At 38.2% G+C, this 26032-nt stretch overlaps 1 protein-coding gene across 6 annotated transcripts in view; it reads left to right on the top strand.

The window, feature by feature from the left end:
* The window catches only part of SORBS2 (sorbin and SH3 domain containing 2), a 434202-nt gene that overhangs the window by 152851 nt on the left and 255319 nt on the right, over positions 1–26032 (top strand). For 2 of the 6 annotated variants that reach the window (XM_039539828.1, XM_039539825.1), the window contains exon 1: positions 3336–3907. The exons of 2 other annotated variants lie outside the window; for them this stretch is intronic. The gene's annotated coding sequence lies outside the window, so the exon portion shown is untranslated. Of the gene's footprint in view, positions 1–3335; positions 3908–12879; positions 13173–26032 lie in introns of those variants that run through there. 2 more of the 6 variants (XM_039539827.1, XM_039539826.1) reach the window with 2 other exon arrangements.

The raw sequence follows: 26032 nt of genomic DNA, 5'->3' as shown, positions 1-26032 counted from the left end.
ATGGCCGGAGCCACTAGGGCAGTGTTTCTCAAACTGGGGTCGCCGCTTGTGTAGGGAAAGCCCCTGGAGGGACAGGCCAGTTTGTTTACCTGCCCTGTCCGCAGGTCCGGCCAATCGCGGCTTCCACTGGCCGCGGTTCACTGCTCCAGGCCAATGGGGGCTGCAGGAAGCAGCGCGGGCTGATGGAATTACTGGCCACCGCTTCCCGCAGCCCCTATTGGCCTAGAGCGGCGAACCGCAGCCAGTGGGAGCCGTGATCGGCCGGACCTGCGGACAGGGCAGGTAAACAAACTGGGCCCGGCCTGCCAGGGGCTTTCCCTACACAAGCGGCGACCCCAGTTTGAGAGAAACTGCACTAGGGTCCCTTTTCGACAGGGCATTCCGGTCAAAAACTAGATGTCTGGCAACCCTACCTACACTGGTCTTGTGAGGGTGTCTCCAGGAGGCAGCCTTACGGCTATCTCCATAGTGTCTCACTACAGAAATCCTCCATTGTCCAGATGGTGATTTTAAGGCATCTTTACACTACTGCAGCCTTTTTACCCAGCATACAGGGGCTTGAGTGATGGTAAGGATCTCACCGTTGGTGCTTAAGTGCTTTGTTGGATTGGGACCATATTCAGGTTCTTATATTGTGCTTCCCACCATGCCTTCCACCTAACCAGTTATTCCACAACTACACAAAAAGCACATAGCCACATTTGGCCTAGTCTGGTACTCCTTGTGTAGGCAAAACTCACAGTGATTTGAATTGTAGCTATGCCTCCATGAGGAATACAGGGTTGGACGCTTAACCTTGAATGCTGCAGATTGCATCCCATATGTGCATTCTTTAACCTAAAGAATAAATTTTGTATGAAAGCCTTGTGCTTCCATTCTGGGTTTAAGATACCCATGGGCATCAGATCAAAAGGATTAAAATTTGGATGGTAAACTCTTCTTTCATTTATTTACAGTGCAGCCTATATAAATGCTAATGAATGTGGTAGCAATTACAAATGATCTAATGAGTCAATGCATGAACATATATGGAGTAGAAAAGCAACCTGATTCTGATTTTCCTTACTGTGCTGTAAATTGAGAGCAACTCCATTGGTGTCAGTGGAGCTACATCAATGTTAAACAACTGTAAAGGGAGAATCAGGCCCAATATCCACATTATGTTATCCAGTAAAGAAAAAGTTACTGAAATGGTATCTTAGTGATGCAAAGTAATTTTCCTGTAATGTTCAGTACACACCAGTAATAAATTGTTCAGGTGGTTTAATGTTTCCCAGCCAACAGCTTTAAAATCCGTTGGAAAATCAGCAAATTGCTTCTCTTTCTGCTCAAAACAGAGCAGCACTGGACAGTAGTCATGGCACCAAGAATCTGTGCTTGGTAGCTGGAGACGCTGTTCACTTGAAGACAGTTTGATCCTTAGCATCGGATGTTGTTGTTTCCTAGGGAATATATTGATAAATAAATGTCAGCAAAGGACTCTTCCTCCATTCTGGAAAGCTAATGGAGAAGGTGAAAAATCAGTAAACCAGGACTGATGTTAGAAATATGGTCAATTATATCTGTTACAGCATCTTACTCAAATGTGCTAGAATGTGTTTGAAATCTGACACGTTGGCATTCTTTCTAAACACAGAGCATCTCTTTGTAGCAGTCATAAAAAGCAAAGGACAAGCTGCAGAGTATTGAAAGAAGATCACTAGTCCCCTTGGTCCATTCTTCACCTTCACTATATAATTCCCATTGAAGTCAAACATTTGAACTCAGTTGGAATATTTCTACCCTGAAAAGGGGAAAATCAGGCTTCTGGTAACAGAAATGTCTGAAATCAAACACATTGGGCCTGCTTCCCTGCTTGCATTCTACTGACTGATTCCCAGCTGGGCCCCCAGTGGCAGAAGCGCCACTATGAGTAGAGGTGCAGCAGTGCAATCTGTCTGCAAGTTACACTTCTCCAGAAGGAGCTACTTGCTCTAGCCACAAAAGGGCATGGGGTTGACCTGGGAAATGCTGAGAATCATAGCACATTCTGAGCAGCCTCAGTGTGCCCTCTGGAAACTAGAATGGGATTTAAAGCTGCCGCCTTCAAACAAAATGCACGTGGGAGTTCAACAATACCCCAGATGTCCTCTCTCAGGGTTATTCTCCTGTCAGCTCAGCTGCAGTTTGCACCTGCAGACGGGGGTGAATCTGACCCTGGTAAATGTTATATGCCACAAACTCTTATACACGTTGTAATTAGATATCTAGAATTTTTGGGATGGAAAATGTGTGTAATGATGTAGTAAATACAGTGTGTATTATTAATACATTATGTAGATGTTTGGGTTTTTTTAAAATAAATAAATTGGGATGAAGGGTACTAGTTATGAAGTGGTCACCACTAGAAAGCCAATGTTTGTCAATGTTACAGAATTGTATCTGAGATGATGGTATCTCACTCTTAAATATCACATTTTATCTTAGATAGGTTTCAGAGTAGCAGCCGTGTTAGTCTGTATCCGCAAAAAGAACAGGAGTACTTGTGGCACCTTAGAGACTAACAAATTGTTAGTCTCTAAGGTGCCACAAGTACTCCTGTTCTTTTATCTGTAGATAGAAGTTTCACAATTCTAAGTATCGTTAGTCGCATGGGGAAACTGAGGCATAGTGAAGTGTATAGTTTTATTTCCTATTCTAATTATAGGATACTACTGTGGTACCTTGGGTACAGTGGTTACCACTTTAATTTTTTTTTCTATTTAGGATAGAAAAAATCCACACTGTTAGTTAAACATACCAAGAACAATTTGTAAAGATTGTAATGGCTATTCTTGGTGGTAAATGGTTGTAAACGTTGACTTCTTGGTGGCAGACATGAATCGTGTCATTAGTGCATATCAGTAATTCCAAATTTATTTTTAATAAAGTGGCCTTTAAAGGATTACTTGTCATAACTACATATTGCTTTTCGTATCTTCAAATGTCCTCCATGCTTAGATTGAGTCTCAAAGATACAGGACTGTTTTCTAATCAATGGTTTATTTCATATGACAATTTGCAAATAATCCCAGGCAAATAAAAGGCAATGAGGTTTCACTTCTTACAAACATTTTGTATAATGCATATAGCTCTTCAAGTACTTTCCAAAAATTCTGTGTAACCCCAAAAGCAAATGGTAAAAATGAGACATCTGAATGTTTCCATAAAATGTTCAGAAATTTAAAATAATGGCAGTACAGAAGAAAAAACCCATAAATTAATATTCTGTGCTGGAGATCTGCACATGATCAGCCATGCTTGCTGGATAAGTCTGTTGGTTGTTGCCATGGCTACGAAAAGCCAGTGGAACCCAATAAGCTGTCTGCAGCACTGCTGAAAGGACCAGCCATTTTGCTTATGGAAAACAGTGTGACATATTATGCTGTGCTTTCCCACAGAATAAACAAAAATCTATTCGCAGGAAACAGAAGAAACAGACATATTAGTGAATAATTATTACAGCTGAGCATGCCCTCAAGATGCCATTTTGACAAGCTGGTGGCTGCTGCTGCCACGAGCTGATCTGAGAGGGTGGAATGCAGAGTGATAATGCTGCATATCTGCTAACAGCAGCGGAGTAGGATTTTTGACTTGTAAAGGCAAGGTTTCTCTGCAATGTTATCTCAACAGCTCGCTAGCTGCTCAGAGTGAAAGCTGCTGACCCAAAAGAAGGGTGTTGCCCTCTCTCAACATTGTTCTTGTGCACTGCTGTTTTATATGAGCAGGCGCTGCTGAAGAAGCAGGTGTGCAGTTCAGATGGGCTCTGTATTGTAGGCTGTACAAACCAGGTTTACATGCGTCCTATTAACAGATTGTTGGCTTAGGAGAATCTGCCTATGGACTTATTCCTAGAAGGATACTGTACATCTCAGCTTATGTGAAAGAGGTAAGCATTTGTTTTGTTTTCAGTTTTGTAAATACGTTGAGCAAAACTTCATGCAAGTGAAACTGATCTACAAAATATTTACCATTAAAAGGTGACTTGGGCAGTGACTTGTTTAGAACCTTTTTTGAATTACACTGATCATTTTACAGATTATTTGTGTCAAATATTGTAATGTACCCTTCCAAATATTTATTATTTTGAAATAATTCATTTTGAATAGTTCACAAAGTCATGTATACACATTTTACCCACATACAATAGAGATTTTTTGTATCCTGCTGTGACCTGTATTGTAGGAATTATGTGGGATATGAAACATTATGGAACTTGTGACTATTTTGTTTGAAAAACCTTAAAATCATTCAGTCCCTCAGTATTGCAGTACATGCATTGTGCTCTGCCTTAATAATGAAACTAGATTTAAACTGTCCAACTGCTGCTGTGCAGTATGTAGGTCATAATAGAGAGCAGGCTTTGCACTAGTTTTTATGAATTGCATGCCCCAGTGCTATGTTTGATTAGTTTCTGGTACTTGTACTATTAAGAGTCTAGGTAATAGCTGCTGCTCACACCTCCTTTTCAAAGATATCATGCATACCGTGCTAGCACAGAGCACAACACACTCATTGTGTCCCTCAATTAGGAGTTCAGGAAAAGAAAGGAAGCCCGCATTCCACATGGAGCACAAGTATAGTTATAGTTAGTATAAGATGGTTAAACTTCTTGTATTGCACAATCTCACTGGTATGCTAGCTGCGATGAATGCTACATAAAATAAAAATGCTAAGACAAATGCACAGAAATATTTGTATATGATAGTTCTTGTGGATGGCTATGTGCTAAAATTATAGACTCTCTCAATTCCAAAATTAATTGCCCCTTGACAAGTAAAACATAATCTGATTGACTGACAGTCTCAGAGGCAGACAGCAGTTATGTGGATTGAACTTGGTCAATAAAACCATAATCCTTTGGCACAGCCAGTGATCTGAAAATGTTTAAATTATGTTGACCGGTAGCATTTCAGCCTTCGTAATCTAAGAACTCTCTTACTGAATACCATCATTTCTGACTGCTCATAATAACATTGAACATCTGAAATGGATTAAAACTATTGACAACCCACCAGGAATTCTGATTCTTTATGTTTACACTTGTAAAATGTGTTAATGCAGTGTTTGCATTAACTTGTATTTAACAGTTGTGCAGATTTAAATCTCACTTGCTACCTCATATACTTAGACAATAGACTGGGCATGAGATTAATCATTACAAATCCCAGTACATAATTACAAAGGTAAATTAGTAACAAGTCACTATTGTATAAGATGGTGCAGTAACTGGGAGCCAAAGTCCAAGAGGTTTTCAAAGTGAGCATGTCCAGCCAATGCATACAGAATTAAATGTTACATTTGAAAACACTGCTACAGAAATGGAACCTCTTGTCCACCTGCCTCCTCTAAATTATTCCTTCAGAAAAAACACATCTTCCATGAATTATGAGTTTATCTCTTCACCAACAATTATCCCTGAAACACCTCCCTTACCTGAACTACTGTTCTGTGTTTAGTTTTGTAGGCATCCTACTGTACATTCTTTGGGGGCAGGGACCATGTCTTTTTCTATGTCTGTAAAGTGCCATACACATTTACAGTGCTTTATAAGTATTTATAATTAACTGGATGTGTGTGTATGATTACTTCAGCCAGGTAAATAAGGGGTGGAAAATAGGTCGAGCTTAATATTTGTAAAATGTTTTGTAAGCATCTAAAGAAAATGTTGTGGGTGATCATGATAAATTAATCATGCAAAATATAAACATTTTTTTTAAATACAACAAAAGACAAAGAGAAACGAAGGCTGACAGAATATAACAAAGTGTGATCATGATAGGCATGTGTCTGATTAATTACATATTTGTTGGATTTAAAAAGAAAAAACTTAAACACTAAATTTCTTTTCCACAAAAATTTATTCCTCATGTCTTTCCCCCCACACCAGGTCCCAGCTTTGCTTTCCTTCACACTAGTTCCTGGTGTCCATATAATCCCTTCCTGCTGACTTTCAACCCCCTCTGTCGACACTGATGAGCAGTTTGCTCAGGAGATGCATAAATGAAATAGATAAGTAGATGACTTAGTCAGCTAGTGCCTTGTAGGTGTTGCAGAAGAAGTGTCTATTCAGGAGGAATTTAAATGAAGAGAGGGAAGAACTGCAACTAAACATTATATGCAAATAGACCAAATTATGTGTTGTGTGGATATAAAATGATGAGAGAGTTCAATCTTCAATATAAAAAATCAAATCAGGAAAGCCACTGTTGAGTTTAGTTGCCAAAATTTGTGTCTAAAAAGGAATCAATTTGCCCTGAATGTTGCATTTAGGGAAACAGTAGCAGTGCACATAGGAACTAGGGGTGAAGTCCTGGCCTCACTGAAGTTAATAGATTTGCCTTTGACTTCGGTGGAGCCAGGACTTCACCCAAGGTTTAAATGATTTTGCGTGTCTGTAGATAGTGTGTCAAGTGATAGGAGCCATATTTCATCCGCAGTGGTGTCAATCACATCAATCATAATATTTTCCCAATATGCTGATATCAAACTACAATAATGTATAGATGCTCTTCTTAGCAGAGTGAGCCAGAATGTCCCATGTGTCCCCGTTAGTTAAGTGGTGTGGTCATGAATAGTGTAGTAACACAAAATAGAATCAGATAAATGAGTCTTATCAGAAGTCCTTGTCCAAACATAGGATGCCATAACCGTGGCTGGTGCAAGAATAATGTAAGGGAGGAAAACTGGAATGGCTAAGTGAAAGAGCAGAATCAAATAAGGGCAATCATTTGGTGTTTTGCAAGTTGAAAACATCATTAGATTTGACCAAAACAATAATAACTAGCAACAGGCCCCATTGTGGACCATGGAATACCGTAACATAGTGGGTGGGGAATGCATGTACTGCATCTTGTACACACGCAGCATAAAGAAATGACTGCGTAGCTATGTGAATCACAGTATGTATGCAAACAGGGCAAAGGAAAGTGCCAGTATGAATGATGATGGATAACAGCACATGCATACAGATTAGTCTCAAACATCAGTATAATAGAATCAGCACATCTTGCAAACTTCATACTGTGCAACACCATCCCTAGCCTAGTTGTATCTTCCTGTCCAATATGCCAATAAGAACAGGTATTTAATAAGACACACCAGTGATGATGGGGTTCTTGAATTGGCAAAGTGTCTCAAATTTCATCATTGACCCCTATTTCTATTCCAGCAAGAGTGTCTATGTAATAATGTTGATTGGGGCATGATTTGAGAGTCTCTTCTAATGTGGTCATTTGGGTCTAAGGATAGTACTGATATTTTTCTTGTTGCATTGCTCTGTATAGATATTCTTTCCAATGCCATTATCTTGGTATTGTGTTAACATCTGTTGCACTCACGGCCAGCTACTACATTTTTTTTTATAAGACTGTTGAGCATAATACATACATGTGCAACATACCTTAGTAGTAGATTTTTACAGATCTTCATCGTTAGTGCACATTTTTACAACAAATGGCATCTAGACTTGTAATTGTCTCCCATTCAAAATGCTATAATAAAAGTACAAAAATTAGTGTTTTGTGAAATATTTTCATTTTCTCCCATTTGTTGTGAAAAATTTCAAAAAGTTCTGATTTGTTGAAAACTAACTCCCCAAACATTAAAGCTTCCTTCCCCCCCCCCTCTCTCTCTCTCTCTTTTTGTCACTGTAAAGGGGAAAGGGAAAAGAGAGGGGGGAAGTCTTTAAAAAAAAATCTGTATTTCCCCATTTTCATTTTCCAAAATCTGCTATTTTTTCATCAAAAAAATGTTTGCATGAAGAATGTTGACTAGTTTTACATGCCACAAAAATGTTTGTCTTTATCTCTTTCTGTCAGTTCTGGAAATTAGAGATTTTATATGCAATATTTTGTAGAACTCTATCTGCAGGTAAAATAAAGCAGAATGCTAAAAAGCACTTAGCTTAGTTTCTAAAGAATTATGTGATATAGAAGTTCATGAAGTATGAGAATGGGGGAGGACTATAAGGTGAGAGTAAAGAGAAGTAAACACTTAAAAAGAGTCCTGAGGCGGACTAGCAAAGAAAGTTTTTGAATGAAACAACATTTTTAAATGACATGGTTCTTGAACAACAGTAAAACTCTTTCAGTATTTTAGGACTGTGAAATACAGTGGTTTTTCTGTTCAAACATTGTGCCATGACAAAACACATCATAGCTAATGTTACTGTGAAACAGGAAATTCAATAACAAAGTGAGAGACTTTTCTTCTGTTGTTTCCAGCTCCTTGCTCTAGATCAGTTATTTTGTCATCTTTTCTGAGCTAAGGGTACGTCTATACTACCTGCCGGATCGGCGGGTAGCGTTCGATGTATCGAGGATCAATTTATTGCATCTCGTCTGGATGCGATAAATCGATCCGCTAATCGACGTCCATACTCCACCTAGACAGGAGGAGTAAGTGGAGTCGACGGGGGAGCCGCGGCAGTCAACTCACCGCCGTGAGAACGGCCAGGTAAGTCGAACTAAGATACTTCGACTTCAGCTACGCGAATAGTGTAGCTGAAGTTGTGTATCTTAGTTTGAACCCCCCCCCCCCCCGCTAGTGTAGCCCAGGCCTTAGTCTGGATAATGTTCTGGTTCATGCACTCTTAAAAACCTCACCCTCCTTACTCAATAAGGGGCTTCCCTTGAAGAGCACAGATTTGGCTATGACTATAAGCTGAGTTTTGATGTCTCCAATGGAGTCTCTAGGCTTCTTTTTAGGATAAAAAAATTCTCCTTTAAAAACAAAATATTGTAGCACTGTTTTTTAAAACTGAGGCCCTCAGAGCTCAAAGAATTTGCAAAAAAAATGAAAAAAAAAATCTTTAGTCATATTTTGGCCAACAGATTTGATCAGGTCAATATATCATTTCATTAGATGACAATGGCTTTTTAAAAAATCAGTGAATTAACTTGGAATAATGAAAACTTTATTTTTAATAAGGCACCATGTTTGTTATGTCTTGAATATTATTCTTCAAGGTTTACAAGCAATTTTGTTTTACTATTACAGATGTTTTAAAGCAATTAAGAAATCAGTCAGCCCCATATCAATCATTCCTATAAAACATTGAATAGTTTATCAGCAGTCAATGTTTAGGTTATTTAGGTTGCAAATGGTATTTTCTGACATACTCTTTCACTTTACCAGTACCCCCATGAAAAGGCAGATATGCCTGGGGGAAACTATGGGGAAGAAAAAGTGCTGTAGCTGCTGAGCAGAATCAATAACTGCAATGTTCATACCAGAAAATAAAGGGAACCAAACCCCTGTAGGCATATAAAACCGTAACGTGAATCAGTATCTAAAGATCCATTAATGTATTGGGCCTACAGTTCTGCTAACAGAAAATCAGCAGCCGGGGCTGAAGGTCAACATAGATGGGAAGTCCAAGGACACTTCCAATCATTGTTTCAAAATTTTGAATGAAACACTGAATATATACCAGGTCCAATTCCCTGCCCAGGGTCTGCCAGCAGAATCTAGGTAATGGGACTTCAGTAGTGGAAATTCAGGATGCAAGCCAGCTGTAACTCACTAGGCAGCTCAAAATTGTATAGTGCAGCTCATAAAGAGGACACAGTAGATCAAGGAGAGGCAAGGACAAGCTAGTTGTGAAATGTGTTTATTTGGTGTATCTCCTGGGCAGTCTTCAGTGAGGGTGAGGGCTTATACTTAACCTCAGACTGAACATAAAGCTGCTGTAGCCCAGGCAGGACCCCTGGGGAGAGTACTGTGCCATATATTCCACTTTCATGGAAAGAAGGGTGGACAAGTAGAAATACGTGAAAAGTTCCATGGAGTAGGCATAGATAAGACACTGCGTAGGATGTTATGTCATCTTGATGTAACCCATGCTGTAGATAGCAGATAGCAGCCTTCTTAAGTAGCACAGCCCTTTATTTCTACATCCATGTCAACAGTGGGTGACGACGGTACAGAATGTACAGCGGTTTGTCTTGTGGTCAAGTGTTGTATGTATATGCACCTGGTGCCAGATTTTCAAAGATATTTAGTCACCTGGTGGGATATTCAAAAGCACCTGAATGGAGTAGGTGCCTGACTCCCATTGATTTTACTAAAATGAATAGCTGTGGAAGAAGACCTTGACACAGGCATTTGTGAAACATGGGTAAAATGACATAAAGCAATGAAATACTGCGAGCCTTGAGTATAAAGTATACAGGGAAGTTGGATTAGGGTGTAATGGTGGAGTAGTAGGACTAGATTTAACACATTCTATAGAATCCAATGAGATTAATACATGAATGGAGTGGACTGGATAGCAGAATCTGTAGAGACACAAATCCCCAAAACTACAAGTACAAATATAATGTCAAGATTTTTCTACTGGCCTCCTGACCAGAAAAAGAATATTGGTCTATTGTATTAAGGGATATCAAAAAAGCAACTAAGTCTAATAAAATTGGGGGGAGGGATAGCTCAGTGGTTTGAGCATTGGCCTGCTAAACCCAGGGTTGTGAGCTCCATCCTTGAGGGAGCCATTTAGGGATCTGGGGGAAGAAAAAACAAAAACAAAAATACACCCCGTCAGGGACAGTACTTGGTCCTGCTAGCAAAGGCAGAGGACTGGACTCAATGACCTTTCAAGGTCCCTTCCAGTTCTATAAAAGCAGCAAAGAGTCCTGTGGCACCTTATAGATTAACAGATGTATTGGAGCATGAGCTTTCGTGGGTGAATACCCACTTCATCGGATGCATGTATTCACCCACGAAAGCTCATGCTCCAATACGTCTGTTAGTCTATAAGGTGCTACAGGACTCTTTGCTGCTTTTACTGATCCAGACTAACACGGCTACCCCTCTGATACTTCCAGTTCTATGAGATAGGTATATCTCCATATATTAGAAAACAGTACTAACAGCTGATTACAACTAACCATGTATAAACCAATTGAATCTTAGAACAGATCAAGGTTTAGAAAAGCAATTTTTGACACCATAAAATTGCTTCTTGGAACAGCTAGTGTTAGAACACACAACAGCAGTGGCTAGTCTTGACTGAGTCCTAAGTAATGCTGAAGAATTGGTTCAAGAAATAATTATAGTTGAGCTTCTGAGTGAGCTTCTGAGCTACTGCCCCCAGTGTGATTAAGTTCAACATACTCAAGGGAGAAATCATACCAGAACCTAGCAGAGTGGAACTGCAGGAAGGATAAAATTAAATGGGACTCTCATATTTACCATTTCTTATGACATAAGAACAAGGGGTCTTTTAATCAAACTGAAAGGCAAAAAATTTTAAACAGATTTTTTTTTACTTAACCTGTGGAACTCATTGACACAGTATATCATTGAAATCAAGAGATCAGTGGAATTAGGATTTCTGGGGGTGGGGGATGGCATTAGGTGTCCAACTTCTATTGAAATTCAAACTCCCCGTAATCACCTTTGAAAACTCCAGCTTGAGACATTTATTTAGGTTGTGAGATCAACGGTTTCTTAACTATGATAAAATTAATAAGGGATATAAAACCCTTATGCTTCAGGTCATAAGTCAATTGTTAACTGATGAGAATTTGAAAGAAATTGCTTATACCCAGGTTATTCCCTAATTTGTCCACTACATTGTTTCTTGCTCTTTCGTCTGAAGCATCTGGTACTGGCCATTGTCAGAGAAAGTACACTGCACTAGATGGACCCTGGGTCCAATTAGGTATAGCAATTCCTATTTTCCTCTCCTTCTTGTCAAAATACCATGAAACCACTAAAGTATCTATCTATCTATATTTTTTTAAAGAGTTATATGAGCTTTCTGAAATTAGATCTTCCAAAGGACTCATCTCCACAGTGAATAGCATACTATAAATAGAGAGAGGGTAAACATAAGAATGGCCATAATTTGTCAGACCAATGGTCCATCTAGCTCAGGATCCTGTCTTCCAACAGGCAAATGCCAGATGTTTCAGAGGGAATGATCAGAACAGGACAATTATCAAGTGATCCCCATCCCTGTTGTCCAGTCCCAGCATTTGGTAGTCAGAGGCTTAGGGACACCCAGAGCATGGGGTTGCATCCCTGATCATCTTGGCTAATTACCATTAATGGACCTATCCTCCGTGAATTTATCTAATTCTTTTTTGAGTCCAGTTATACTTTTGGTCTTCACAATATCCCCTGGTAATGAGTTCCACAGGTTGATTGTGCATTGTGTGAAGTACTTCCTTTTGTTTGTTCTAAACCTATTTCCTATTAATTTCATCAGGTGACCCCTGGTTCTTGTGTTAAGTGAGGGGGTAAATAATGTTTCCTTATTCACTTTCTCTACATCATTCATGATTTTATACACTTATCAGATCCCCCGTTAGTCATCACTTTTCCAAGTTGAAAAATCCCAGTCTTTTTAACCACTACTCTTATAAAAGTTGTTCCATACCCCTAATCAGTTTTATTGCCCTTCTCTGTACTTTTCCAATTCTAATATCTCTTTTGAGATGCGATGACCAGAACTGCACACAGTATTCAAGGTGTGGATGTACCATGGATTTATGTAGTGACATATTATATTTCCCCTCATTATCTTTTCCCTTTCCTAATGTTTCCTAACATTGTTAGCTTTTTTGATTGCCACTGCACATTGAGCAGATGTTTTCAGAGAATTATCCACAATGACTCCAAGATCTCTTTTCTGAGTGGTAACCACTAATTTAGGCCCTGTTTATAGTTGGGATATTTTACAACGTGCATTACTTTGCATTTGTCAACATTGAATTTCATCTACTATTTTGTTGCCCAGTCACCCAGTTTTGAGAGATCCCTTTGTAACTCTTCAGTCTGCTTTGGACTTAACTATGTTAAGTAATTTTGTATTGTCTGCAAACTTTGACACCTCACTGTTTACCTCTTTTCCAGATCATTTGTGTATATGTTGAACAGCATTGGTCCCATATTCGGGGGACCCCACTATTCACCTCTCTCCATTCTGAAAACTGACTATGTATTCCTACCCATTGTTTCCCATCTTTTAACCAATTAGTGATCTACAAGAGCAACTTCCCTCTCATCCCGTGCCTGCTTCCTTTGCTTAAGAGCCTTTGGTGAAGGACCTTATCAAAGTCTTTCTGAAAGTCCAAGTAGACGATATCCATTGGATCACTCTTGTCCATAAGTTTGACCCCGTCAAAGAATTCTAATAGATTGGAAAGGTATGATTTCCCTTTACAAAAGCCATGTTAATTCTTCCCCAACAAATTGTGTTCATCTGTATGTCTGATGATTCTGTTTTTTACTATAGTTTCAACCAATTTGCCTGGTACTGAAGTTAGGCGTACTGACCTGTAATTGCCAGGATCAGCTCTGGAGCCTTTTTTAAAAATTGGCATTACATTTGCTATCAAGATATGATTTTCCAGTTTTTAAAAGATGCTTTTCAGCCTCTAACCACCTCTTTTACTGTGGTATTTAGGCATTTTTTTGGTCCTCTTAGTATTTTTTTTTTTTTATTCAGGGCATACATTTAATTAGAACATCTATTTTGATGATTTAAAAAAATTTCCATGCAACTTGCAGGCATTTCACTCTTGTGACTGTTCCTTTTAATTTCCATTTAACTAGCTTCCTCCTTTTTGTGTAGTTCCCCTTTTTGAAGATAAGTGCTACTGTGGTGAACTTCTTTGGTATTTTCCTCCCTGCAAGCATGTTTAAATTTAATTACAGGTAGTATAGTGCTACTGCTATACTCTTATTATTCAAGCCTTGAATTTGTACCACAGAGTCTGTGGTACAGTTTGATTCATTTAAGATTTTTACTATATTTGACTCTATGCTTTTTCACATTGTGCCACTCCCCCACAGCATGACCTACTCTTGCATTTCTATATATTTTATACCCTGGTATTACCATGTCCCATTGATATAATCATTCCACCAAGTTTCTGTGATGCTTATTCTATCGATAGCCTCATATGATACCAGGCACTTAAGTTCACCCATCTTAGTATCTAGACTTCTAGCATTTGTATACAAGCACTTATAGAATTTGTCAATATTTAGTTGTCTGCCTTCCTATGATGTAATTGAATAGGTCCTTCCCTTCTGAACACAGAGATCGCAATATATACCTTTTGAGTGAAAAATTGTTCCATGTACATATTGCTACACTGTCTTCTATGCAGTTGCTCGCTTTGACATTTTTGAAGAGCTGAGTTTTGTCAGGTACTGTCTGCCTCATGTCAATTATGTAGATTTTTATTTTTTTTGCTCTTTCGGAAGGATGTAGTAAACCTTTGTATGGCTTGATAATCAGCAGAATCCCAAAGATCCCATCACTGAAAAATGTTCAGTATGTCTCCTTGAGGAGGGGTCATTCATTACACACATATCAATAGACTGCTGCTTCAGGGCTAGTCATGCCATTTTACAATATTAATTCCAGCCATCAAATGTCAGTCCAGGTTTTTAAAAGTTTGTCTATTCAGTTTCTACTAAATTTCCAGTGAACTGCTGGTTCTCAGCCATGAAATTCTCTCATATAGCTCAAATCCATGGAAATTTCAGTGTATTAATTTTCATTAGGACAGATTGATATTTCCAGGGAATCTCTTGGGAAGTTAAAAGTGATATTAGCAATTGGTTTGCCATGAATATGTACAGTATTGAAGAAAGGCAAATCAAAGAAAGGAAAGTGCCACTGCATAATCATGGAGTGAGATGTTGACTAGTTTGACAGTAAAATAAGATCCAAAGCTAAGACTTTGCTGTGACATGCATTCAGATAACCAGGCAAATTGAATGTCTTAACAAACATATTTTCTTTAGGGGTCACTTTACAGACACAGATATCTTGTAACCTGATCAGCACTACAGATTACCATCCAGCCTTTAAACAAGCCCAAGGGAAAGGTTTTTAATTCCCCATTTGCAGAGCTGCAGATTCACACATTCTCTGTTTTAACAATGTCATTTGATTCACAGATGAATTTGCTAGCTGACTTATGGCCTTGCATTTGAACAAAGGCCAGATTCAGGACACATACTGTACTGTCAAAACTATTAGCCCTAAGAAAATGTTCTTTTGGAGATCTGCACTTGTTCTAGCGAACATATACCAGTGTGAGACACTGTTAGCATAGTGAAATGCTACCAACTTAACTGCTATAAAATACAGTAGAATTCTCATGACTGTAGGACTAAACTGGTTGTAAAGACTCTCACTCAAACTAATCCCTGGGGTAATTCATTGGCTACTGTTTCTAGTACTTAATATTTCAATAATTTTAAATACATTTCATTTGTCAATATGTAAATTAATCATCAGTCATCTTAAAACACACCACTGTACAGGTCTGAGTGCTATGAGTTTGTACTCCAGTTAATAATGAGATGTCTTGCTATTTATTTATTAATTATTTGTATTGTGATAGCTCCTAGTTGGCAAGATTCATATGTCCCTTCATGCTTCAATCACCATTCCAGAGGACATGTGTCCATGCTGATGACGAGTCTGCTCAATAACAATCCAAAGCAGTGAGGACTGACGCGTGTTCATTTTCATCATGTGAGTCAGATGTCACCAGCAGAAGGTTGATTTTCTTTTTTGGTGGTTCAGGTTCTGTAGTTTGCGCATCAGAGTGTTGCTCTTTTAAGACTTATGGAAGCATGTCCTCACCTTGTCCCTCTCAGATTTTGGAAGGCACTTCAGATTCTTAAACCTTGGGTCAAGTGCTGTAGCTATCTTTAGAAATGTCACATTGGTACCTTCTTTGCATTTTATCAAATCTGCAGTGAAAGTGTTCTTAAAATGAACAATATGTGCTTGGTCATCATCCATTAAATACATTAAATATATGTCAGAATCCAGGTAAAACAGAGCAGGAGACATACAATTCTCCCTCAAGGAGTTAATTCACAAATTTTATTAACACATTTTTTTTTCTATGAGTGTCATTGGCATGGAAGCATGTCCTCTGGAATGGTGGCTGAAGCATGAAGGGGCATACAAATGCTTAACATCTTTGGTACATAAATACCTTGGAATGCCGGCTACCAAAGTACCATGCAAGTGACTGTTCCACTTTCCGGTGACATTGTAAATAAGAAGCGGGCAGCATTATCTCCCATAAATGTAAACAAATTTGTTTCTCTTAGCAATTGGCTAAACAAGAAATAGGACTGAATGGACTTGTAGGCTCTAAAGTTTTACATTGTTTTGTTTTTGTGTGCAGTCATGTAACAAAAAGAAATGTATATTTGTAAGTTGTACTTTCACGATAAAGACTTGCTCTACACTACTTGTATGAGGTGAATAGAAAAATACTGTTACTTTTTATTTTACAGTGCAAATATTTGTAATAAAATAATATATAGTGAGCACTGTACACTTTGTATTCTGTGTTGTAATTGAAATCTATATATTTGAAAATGTAGAAAAACATCCACAAATATTTAATAAATTTTAATTGATATTCTATTGTTTAACAATGTGATCAATACTGCGAATAATCATGATTAATTTTTTTAATTGCGATTAATGTTTTTGAGTTAATTGTGTGAGTTAACTGCGATAAATCCCTATTGATTTCTTATAGGGAGCAGAAATGAATGTTAAGGAGAAGATAATAGCCATTTAGATTAGTTCAAGGATATCACTTCAAGCATGAAGGGCAGTGAGAAAGAAAGGATGGAGATGATTGTGGAAGAAGTGGACAAATAGGTGTTCTAAACTGGCATCTTGGATGGAGTGGGAGTACACAAGAGAAAATAAACATGCAGGCAAGGAAAAGAAACTTGAATCAGTGTGATGGAAAACAAGAATCCAGTGGTAGGATTCAAAAATTGAGGGATGAAGGAGTGAGAGGGACAAAGCAATGAACAGAAATATCTCAACAGCTGCCTTTTGTATGGATTGCAAGCATCTGTGTGGATGTAGGCAGGCCAGAGAAGGGATGTAGGCAGGCCAGAGAAGACGTTGTTACTGTAGTCAAAGTAGGAGGTGATGAGGGCTTGAACAAGAGTGTTCGGTGTGTACACTACAGCTGGAAGTGTAATTTCCAGCCTGAGTAGAATAGCAGTACTAGCTCTAATTGTTAAAAATGATAAAAATAGAAGTGTGGCCGTGGTGGCCTGGGCAGGGGGACAGGACTAGCCACCAAAGTACAAACCCACCCAGGATTTTAGGTACTTGCTCCACCACATAGCTTTTCCCACCGCCATTGCTGCTAAGACTACACTTCTATTTTTAGCATAATAGTTTGATCAGTGCTAGCACAGGTGTGTGTTCCTGAGCTGGAAATTACACCTCCAGCTCCAGTGTAGACATATGCTTTGTGGTTAAGAACCAAAAGGAAAGGTCAGACATTGGAAATGTGGAAGAAGAGATCACAGCATGCTATTTTTTGAGAGAGAGCAAAAATCTGCACTCAAGTAATGAAAGGAAAACAAGCCAGTTCCTGCTTGAAAAATTCACATGCTGTACTATATGATTTCTTTGTGCTTATAACAAAATATGGAAATTCTTTAATATAAAATAGCTTTGCATTTTCTTACAAATGTTTTGTATGTCTTTTTGATGATATGCCTATTTGTATGCCAGTCGACATGATGGAGTTTGATTTGAGTGTTCTGTTCTTCTCTACTGTGGTGGGGTGTTCACCCTTCACTAGCCTAGGAGTGGTTAATGAGCCTGAGAAGGGACCAATTAACCAGATAGGCCAGAGCTGAGAGGAATCAGGTGGCCCTAAGTAATCCCCTGAATGATGGAGGAGCCCAGCGGAGAAGGAACAGTGGGGTTAGGGTAAAGCCAGGAAGCTACCACTCCCACGATAGAACAGTCTTGAACATTCTTGCGAGCGAGCTAGGAAGTTTTAAAAAGTTCCATCGCTTTCTACATTGTTCTTCGGCCTCCCCACTGACCGAAATGGCACTCCTACACGTCGAAAGGCAAAAAAAAATAAAAAATATTCACATTTCGTGGTATGAAATTTGAAAACATTGCAGTTATATACTTTTATTTATAGTTGTATTTTTATTGTACTTTGTTATACTTTTATTCTTGTCTATTTATATTCATAATAAAAAATGAGAAGATTGTTAATACTTCATTGTAGTTAAATAATATAGGCCTGTAATTGGACAATTTTATGAATAGTTACTATGTATACAGAATATATATAATTTATTGTCGGTCTATTAAATAAATAAATTTTACGCTGATAAAAATTTTATGAAAATTTCACATCCTCGCGCTTCTATAGGAGTTTATTCATGCCCCCCCAGGGGGGTGTACCCCTCAGTTTGGGAACTGATGTGCTAGAGTATGGCACAACTTTCACTGGCGTACCTTGTGGACATTTTTTAATCTTTGAACAATCTCAGTTTGAAGCTGCAAGGAAACAATGCTGCAAACATCATAGCGTACCACGATGCCATCAAAGCATTTATGGAAAAAATCAAGCTTTGGAAACATCGAACACAAGCTCAGATGCCTAACTTTTCATCTTTTCCAACTTTTTCATCACTTTGCTGAAAATGAAGGTTTCCAAGAACTTCTTCATAAAGAGGATGTGAAGAACAAAATTGTGTTTCATCTGGACTTCCTTGCTGATGAATTCATCTGCTATTTTCCAGCGTTCCAACTTTTCTGGCAATCCTGTTCATAAATTAGCATGTAATCCATTCAACATTGATGTTGATTCATTGCCAGAAGTTTTGCAAGAACAAACACTCAAAATGAAATATGATTCAAATGTGAAAGATATTTTTGAAAACTTAAGCCTGGAGGAATTTTGGATAAAATATTTTCCAATTTACCCGAAAGTTGGAGAAGAAGCGCTATGTATTATTCTTCCGTTTTTGTCGACGTACCTCTATGGGGAAAAAAGCTTTTCAAGTTCAGTCATAATAAAAATGAAACAAAGGAATTGACTGGATGTCAAAAACGATTTGCGTTGCGCACTTTCATCTTTCAAACCTAGGCTTTCCCAACTCATGAAGAAAATACAGCATCATCCTTCACATTAAATTTGTTTTGTTTAAGCTATTTCTTATTTTAAGTTACATTTTTATTAAATTTTTGTGCCAAGAAAAACTTTGTTTTTTATTTTTAATTTGAAATTACGAATTGAATTTGTTAAAAAGGGGTTGGATGATGATAAAGGAGAGGCGGGGGGCGTGAGGGTTTCTCAAAAATTAAAAAGGGGGTGTGATGCCAAAAAGTTTGGGAACCAGTGCTCTAGCAGAATATTATAAAAAAGCCCACAGCTATTATCACTTGGTTTTGAAGGATAGTAATCTAATTTATGGAAAACCCCACAGATCATTTGGGAGGAATTATTTTTTTCATTTCTTTCTCAAATCGTGAACACAATAACAGAAAACCAAAGTGCTTAATTTTATTATGATGGACTGTTGTGCTATATCTGTACACTTCAAATTTTCCCTGCATATTCCTCTATTCTCAGTTCTATATGTGGCATTTATGCATATACAGCATTTGTTGTATTGTTAGTCACACTCAGATGGTTCTGTCATCTGTTGTGTTTTGCTGTCTCTTAAAAGGCTTAAATAAAATGTTGCTACATGTGGGGCTTTGTATAGGGAAGCATTTTGAGAGTGATTAGGATGGAAAGGATGTTGTTTGTAGCACTTGGTCAGCTCATCCTTTGCTCTGCTTGATACCCATATATCATATGTGGGGGAAGAAATGTTTAACTCCATACTTGGAGTATGGCATATGCACATTTGTCAACATACATTCTTCATATTGAAATATTAAACTGAGTCTGAAGATTGAAGATGGCTTGAGAAACAACGTAGAGCTGTACTAGCATCTCTTCTGCTGTGTTGTCTGCAGCATTCTCTTGCAGATAAAACTAGGTGGTTCTTTTATTGACGTTTTATAAAGGCACCTTGAAAGAGCCAGAACTTTCCTTAGAAGGATAACTTCACTATTAACTTTCCCGATTTATAATCCTTTCAAATGGCTGTTGAACTGTACGGTACCAAAGACTGCAATAAGATTTCATCAGAATTTCCTAGCCTTTCTTTTCTAGCACACTTGGGGTCAGCTTTCTGTTCAGATGGTTGTTCAAGCATATCAAATGTGTACTTTTCTACACTGGTTTCTACCAATCCATGTCATGATGTTGCCTCTTTCAGAGTTAGAATAATAAAAAAGGACTCTCTGATCACTTCACTAAACTAGAGGAGTAATTTTCCAAGCAAGGGAAATTCCTTGGCACCAAATTCATACAGATAAATTCAGCAGCATTAAGTTGTAAATCTAACAAGGATTTAAAAGGTGGGACTGATTTTTCAGAAGTACACATCGGTGGCCTGTGTTCTTACTGAAGGCAATGGTAAAATTCCCCTTTACTTCAATAGGAGCAGAGTTAAAATAATGCTGAGCACTTTTAAAATCCCACACAGTGTTTAATGTTTAGTCCTTTCATACATTTCCAGTCTTATGGGGGCTTTTTCATTCAGAAGCTACTATCAAATGCAGGACCTTTGTATGTTTTGGTGGTGGTTTAGGGGAAGGATCAATGAAATATAAGATGGACACATTTTAATTACTTGTATCACTGTTGCTACCGTGTAAATTAATGGAGCCATATTTTGCATTCAGATACTGGGTTTAACTCCATTGATTTCTGTGAGTTGTGTGTGTACATAGGGAGGGCAAATCTGGATAGGTATGCACAGATTATTTGCAACAATGTATTAAATACAGAAATTACAGATAACGGTCTAACATTTCAAAAGTGACTAATCATTATGGGTGCCTCAATCAATTTTTCAGGCCCAGACACTTTAAAAGGACCTGATTTTTTTTTCAGAACTTGCTGAGCATCCACTTTGAGATTCAGAACAATTTGTGGTCATTTAAATTGGGCACTCACAAATATTAGTCATTTTTGTAGATTAGGGCAATACAGTTTAGGTGCGGTATGCTCACTTAACATACGAACCATCGTTGTCTTTCTGTATTAAAAAAAAAAAATCTTTAAATTTTCTAAATGACCTCTGAAAGCAAGAGAGGTTATCTCCATCTAAACATAAAGTAAAATACATTAGTTTCATAAATAGGTGTAAAGATGACAGCTCTATTTCACCATTGCTCTTTGGTAACTGTAGAATTAATACTTCAGTGTTACATTACGTCATGAAAAGAGGAGATTTCACATCTATTATTTAATTTTTATTATTAGAGATTGTCAGATATGCCATCATTGATTTTAAAAAGTCTCCTTTATATGCATTACATCTTAGTAGTATCTCTATCATCAAACTACAGACAATATAACCGGGATTTTAAATATTCTGAACTCTGGGAAAAATTCGGTTTCAGATCTGAGCTTGGCATCTCTGGCTCATTCTTCTGGTCTTTGGCTGGTTTTGCTTTTAAGGAATCTGAAGCTGTGTTTGTGCTAAGTAAAATTATTGTTACCACATCCCTGTTACTGTACATGAACAGTTCTGAAACTGTGGTCCATGGATGACCTGTTGGTGCTCCATGGACAGCTGGTTGGTCACGTGATGTTAAACTCTCTTCATTTAGACCTGAAATATTCCATTAAAAAAAGCTAAAAATAACATTAAAATATTTTAATCTTCATGTTCTATATAAGGAATTGTTCTAGTTGCAATCTAAGATGAGATAAACACATTTATGTGGCAAGTTTTGGGGGCAGAGACCTTGCTTTCTGTGTGTTGTATGAAGGTCCAACACACTTTGGGCACTAATATAATAAAATACTAATTCCTCCACCAGACAAATTGTCTGTCTGTACTTGAACACAAATTTCATTCTTCAATGTTTTATATGCAGCATTTTACAATACAGCATTTGCTTTAACTCTATATTCTCCTTAATTTTGTAATGCAGGGTGGGAGAAATGTAAGGACATTTAGTTGTTCATTAGGTTAGATTTAATTGTGAATAATTATACTTAGTTGTTCCACTTTTAATTTTTGATGTTCACTACTTTGCTCTTGAAATCTGGATTTGAGGATATTGGTAGTAGTGGATAAAAAAAAAAGTTTACTGATTTGGCCATTTTGCTTTCTCAAGTGCCCACGTGCACTAGTCCTTTGTTCATTGCAGTGATATTTGCCTGAGGATTGGAAGTGTTTAGTTCTGTTTTGGGCATGAGTAGGTTCATGAAAGATTAAAAAGACTTGGAGCAAAAACACATGTTCAGATTCTCTCTTTTGATGATGGGTGGGACACTTTGGTGTAGAGGATGTGGCAATTCTGAGAAAGTAAACATTGTTTCTAGTAAAGGAAATCCCTCCTTTCCATTTGTTTGTCCCTCAAAAAGAGAGGAAATTTCCTGATTGTGATTTTGAAATTTTAATCTATAGACATACTCAGGGCAATGTCTCACCTAAATTATGACCTTAACATCATCTTTTACTCTGAACTCTCCTCTGGTTCTCTTCATCTCTCACATTTTTTTTACATCTGCCTGTCATCACACTTGCAGTACTGCCTGTGCATGATACTGAAATCTCTATCCATGCCCTGCTCTCCTCTAGTCTTCATCATAACTCTATTCCTGAATGTCAGCTCTTTGGGCTCCAGTATGTGCAGAATGCTGCTGCCTGACTGTTCCCCATATATAAGGAGGCACAGCCCTATCATCTCAAGCCTCAAAGGGTTCCACTGTCTCATAATTTGAGAATCCTGGCAGTGGCCTCTTCTCTGTTCCATGCAATCTCATTGCTGTGAGCAGATAAGAGAGAATGCTCTCTTTTTTGCAGCTTCTGAAGTACCCTTCCTCTGCCTTTCTACTTCAGTCATTGACCCATCATCTCAATGCAAATCTCTGCTGAAAACAACATAAGGCCAAATTCTGTCCCTGCAGGGGCTTCCTGCCAGTGGTATCATAGTAATAATTGGAGATATACCAATCTCCTAGAACTGGAAGGGACCTTGAAAGGTCATTGAGTCCAGCCCCCTGCCTTCACTAGCAGGACCAATTTTTGCCCCAGATCCCTAAGTGGCCTCCTCAAGGATTGAACTCACAACCCTGGGTTTAGCAGACCAATGCTCAAACCACTGAGCTATCCCTCCCCCTCATGTGGGTTCTGCTGTACAATGGAGGGGCCAGATTCTGAGGTGCACACACTTTGCACTGCACAATGCTCTACTTCATGGAGGCTGCCTGTACATCCTCACATTGAGGAGGGCAGCATCAGAGAATCCCTTGTTGTGTGGATCATCCTGTTTTCACCTAGCTCCCCACAAATTGGCAGATAATGGCTGCAGAGACTTTTGCAGCCTTCCTACATGTTGGGGAGTAGAGGTGATTCTTCTCTTCTGGCTCTACCTGCAGAGCATCTCAGGATTCATCCAATGTTTGGGCTGTACACCTGCTAAGGTGGATGTGTCCCATGCTGTGCATTTTCTCTATTGGTTCCTTCATAATTGCTGTGTCTGCCATTCGGTTTGTTTGTAGCTGTAAAGCATTTGAGATAGTTTGTATGAAAGGTGTAACACAAAGTAAAATTGTGTTGTATTTCTGTCTTTTGCAGACCAGTACTCTGGTGATACATCTCATAAAAAATGAATTAGACATAGTTTATCCTTTCTTGTTTAAAAGTTGTAAAGTGATGATTTAGTAAAGGAGCACTGTGAGGTCCCACTTCAGGCGTATCCTTCAGGTCCCAAGAATCTGGATCAGAAAGAGGGAAAAGCTGAATCTTTTTTGTTACATTACAGTGTCTTAGCATAAAATGAGATTTTTAGAAGAACTAGTGATTTGGGTGCTTCCATTTTTGGGTGTCCAGTGTGGGATATCTTAAAGGGGCCTGATTTCCAGAAATTGGGTGTGCCAATTTTTCTGAAAATTGGCCCTCTTCAACGTGACTCAAGTTGAGCACCCAAAAACCAAGGTGCCCAGAAGCCCTAGTCACTTTTGTAAATGGTATCCATATATTCTTCTCTTCATGGTCACTGGTAGAGGAGATTACCCATACAGGGAACCGAATGGTGGAAATACACAGTTGTGCTTTTTGTTTCTTAATTTTCTTTATTTTTTTTTTTAAATAATGAATGTCACTAAGTCGATTAGTATCAAAAGACTGTGAAAGAGGTACAGTGTGCCAAAAGAGGAGGATTAGGAAATGGATGTCAAAATAATTGAGCAGAAAGTGATTAACTAGCAATGCAACTACAGTCCTGTGCCGCCTCATATGCTCTGAACATCAGCTTTTCTTCCCTCAGCCAAGAAAAGCACTATATACTTTACACAAATGTTTCAAACCAATAAAGATTGTACTACAGTTAATGGTACAGTGGGGAACTCAACTGGCAAACAAAAGCCATTTTCACTAGTAAAGCCATTTTCACATCAAAGTAATATGTGATAAGTTACTACCGTAAATATTTAATATGTTTATATGTTAACAAAAATGACTTCAGCACTGATTTCCTGAGTCACTCTCTCAAAGGGCCAAGGATTGCACAGTAACTATAATGGCAGTTGGAGCACATCAATACTTTATAAACTCATTTTAGAGGTTAATGTCAGGGGACTTCAGCTCTTCCTAGAAGCTCTTCCTTCCCTAGCACTTCCAGGAGGACTTGCCAGGAAGAGGGGAATCTGACACAAGAGGAGCAGGTATCTCGCTTGAGGACTGTCTGTGGCTTAAGAATAATGCTGCAGAAGAAGAGGAGGCATTCTTGGTCTCTTCATCTCCAAAAAGAACCATCATTATTATTATGTATTTAAATACTGCCCACTGTGTGCTAGGTGCTTTGCAGTCACTCTGGAATTATTGTCCCTGCTCTGAAAAGCTTACATTCAATGGACAGATGAGTAGATCCAGGTTATGGGAAGTGGAAACAGCTCTTGTGTAGCTTGTCCCAATAATGTCATAACTGAGGTGTCAGGGAATCCTTAATCAAAAGTTCAGTTTAGAAACAGAGCTGAAGTTCAGTCCCATCCTTCTACTTAAATTAATTCTTTTCTTTAGAATTAATGGTAATATTAATAAAACTAAACCAATAAGCTATTCCCTTCCCTATGTGTGTCTTAGATCATAAGCTCCTCAGGGAATGGGACCAGAGTCCATTGTCTGTGTCTAATAAATAATATAAAAGGCCAAATACTATAGTATGATAATTACAATAATACTGCTAAGTAATAGCATCCTGAAGCATTTGTCCTTTGACAATTATATTGTGACCTATTACAGATGAAATTACATATTCTCCGTTCCAACAATCTGATATTTCTTAATATGATTTTATTTATGCCTATTCTGGGTGATCAGTCCAGTGTTTTTATTGTCTTGCTGTGCTTAGTATTTCTAGTTAGAACAACGTTGACTCTGATAATTATTTTCTTGACATAAGTTTTCCAGTCAGCCTCTAGTGCTGTCTTGAAGCTTTCAAACTTCATATTGTCTGCAGCCATAGTAAGTCTACATTGTGTCTAATTTATTGTTACCTATTATTACTGCGAAAGCCTGCCATCACATAAGTCAAGTGTGTACCTCCCAGTGGTGTGAAGCTGACAGGTCAAGTTTCATCTAGTAGAAACTCAAGAGTGAAACACAGAACCTTCAGCAGATTATGGGTCTCTTGAGGGAGAAGGAAAAAGGGGACTTCACTGTATGGCTGTGTCTATATCTATAGAACCTGTTTTTACCAACAGAAAAACTAGGATGGTATACGTAAGTATTAACATGGGAAAAGAAAAAAGACTAGTTTGATGCTTAGCATTTCCATTAAAGTCACTAGTGATGCATTATTTCAGATGTCACAAAGCATCTTTTTTGTTTTGATTTGCTGATATTTTATTTTGGCATAAATCATCCTATTTTAACTTTTTGTGGATTAACACTGAGATTTGGTTCAATTAAACTTTGTCAAAAGTCAAGGCGGATAACATTAACAAATCACTCACCTTACCATAAGAGATCTCTCATGACATGTAATTGATGGACACTCCCTTTGTCAAGCCCATAAAAGTGGGCTCCTCCCAGAAGTCATAGGCCACAAAATCCTGTTTACAATTATTTTCCCTGCTGAGAAAATTAGTGAGCTCCCTACTGCTAT

Source organism: Mauremys reevesii, linkage group 5 (genome assembly GCF_016161935.1).
Source record: "Mauremys reevesii isolate NIE-2019 linkage group 5, ASM1616193v1, whole genome shotgun sequence".
Taxonomy (NCBI): domain Eukaryota; kingdom Metazoa; phylum Chordata; order Testudines; family Geoemydidae; genus Mauremys; species Mauremys reevesii.
This window is presented reverse-complemented; position numbering and strand designations above follow the sequence as displayed.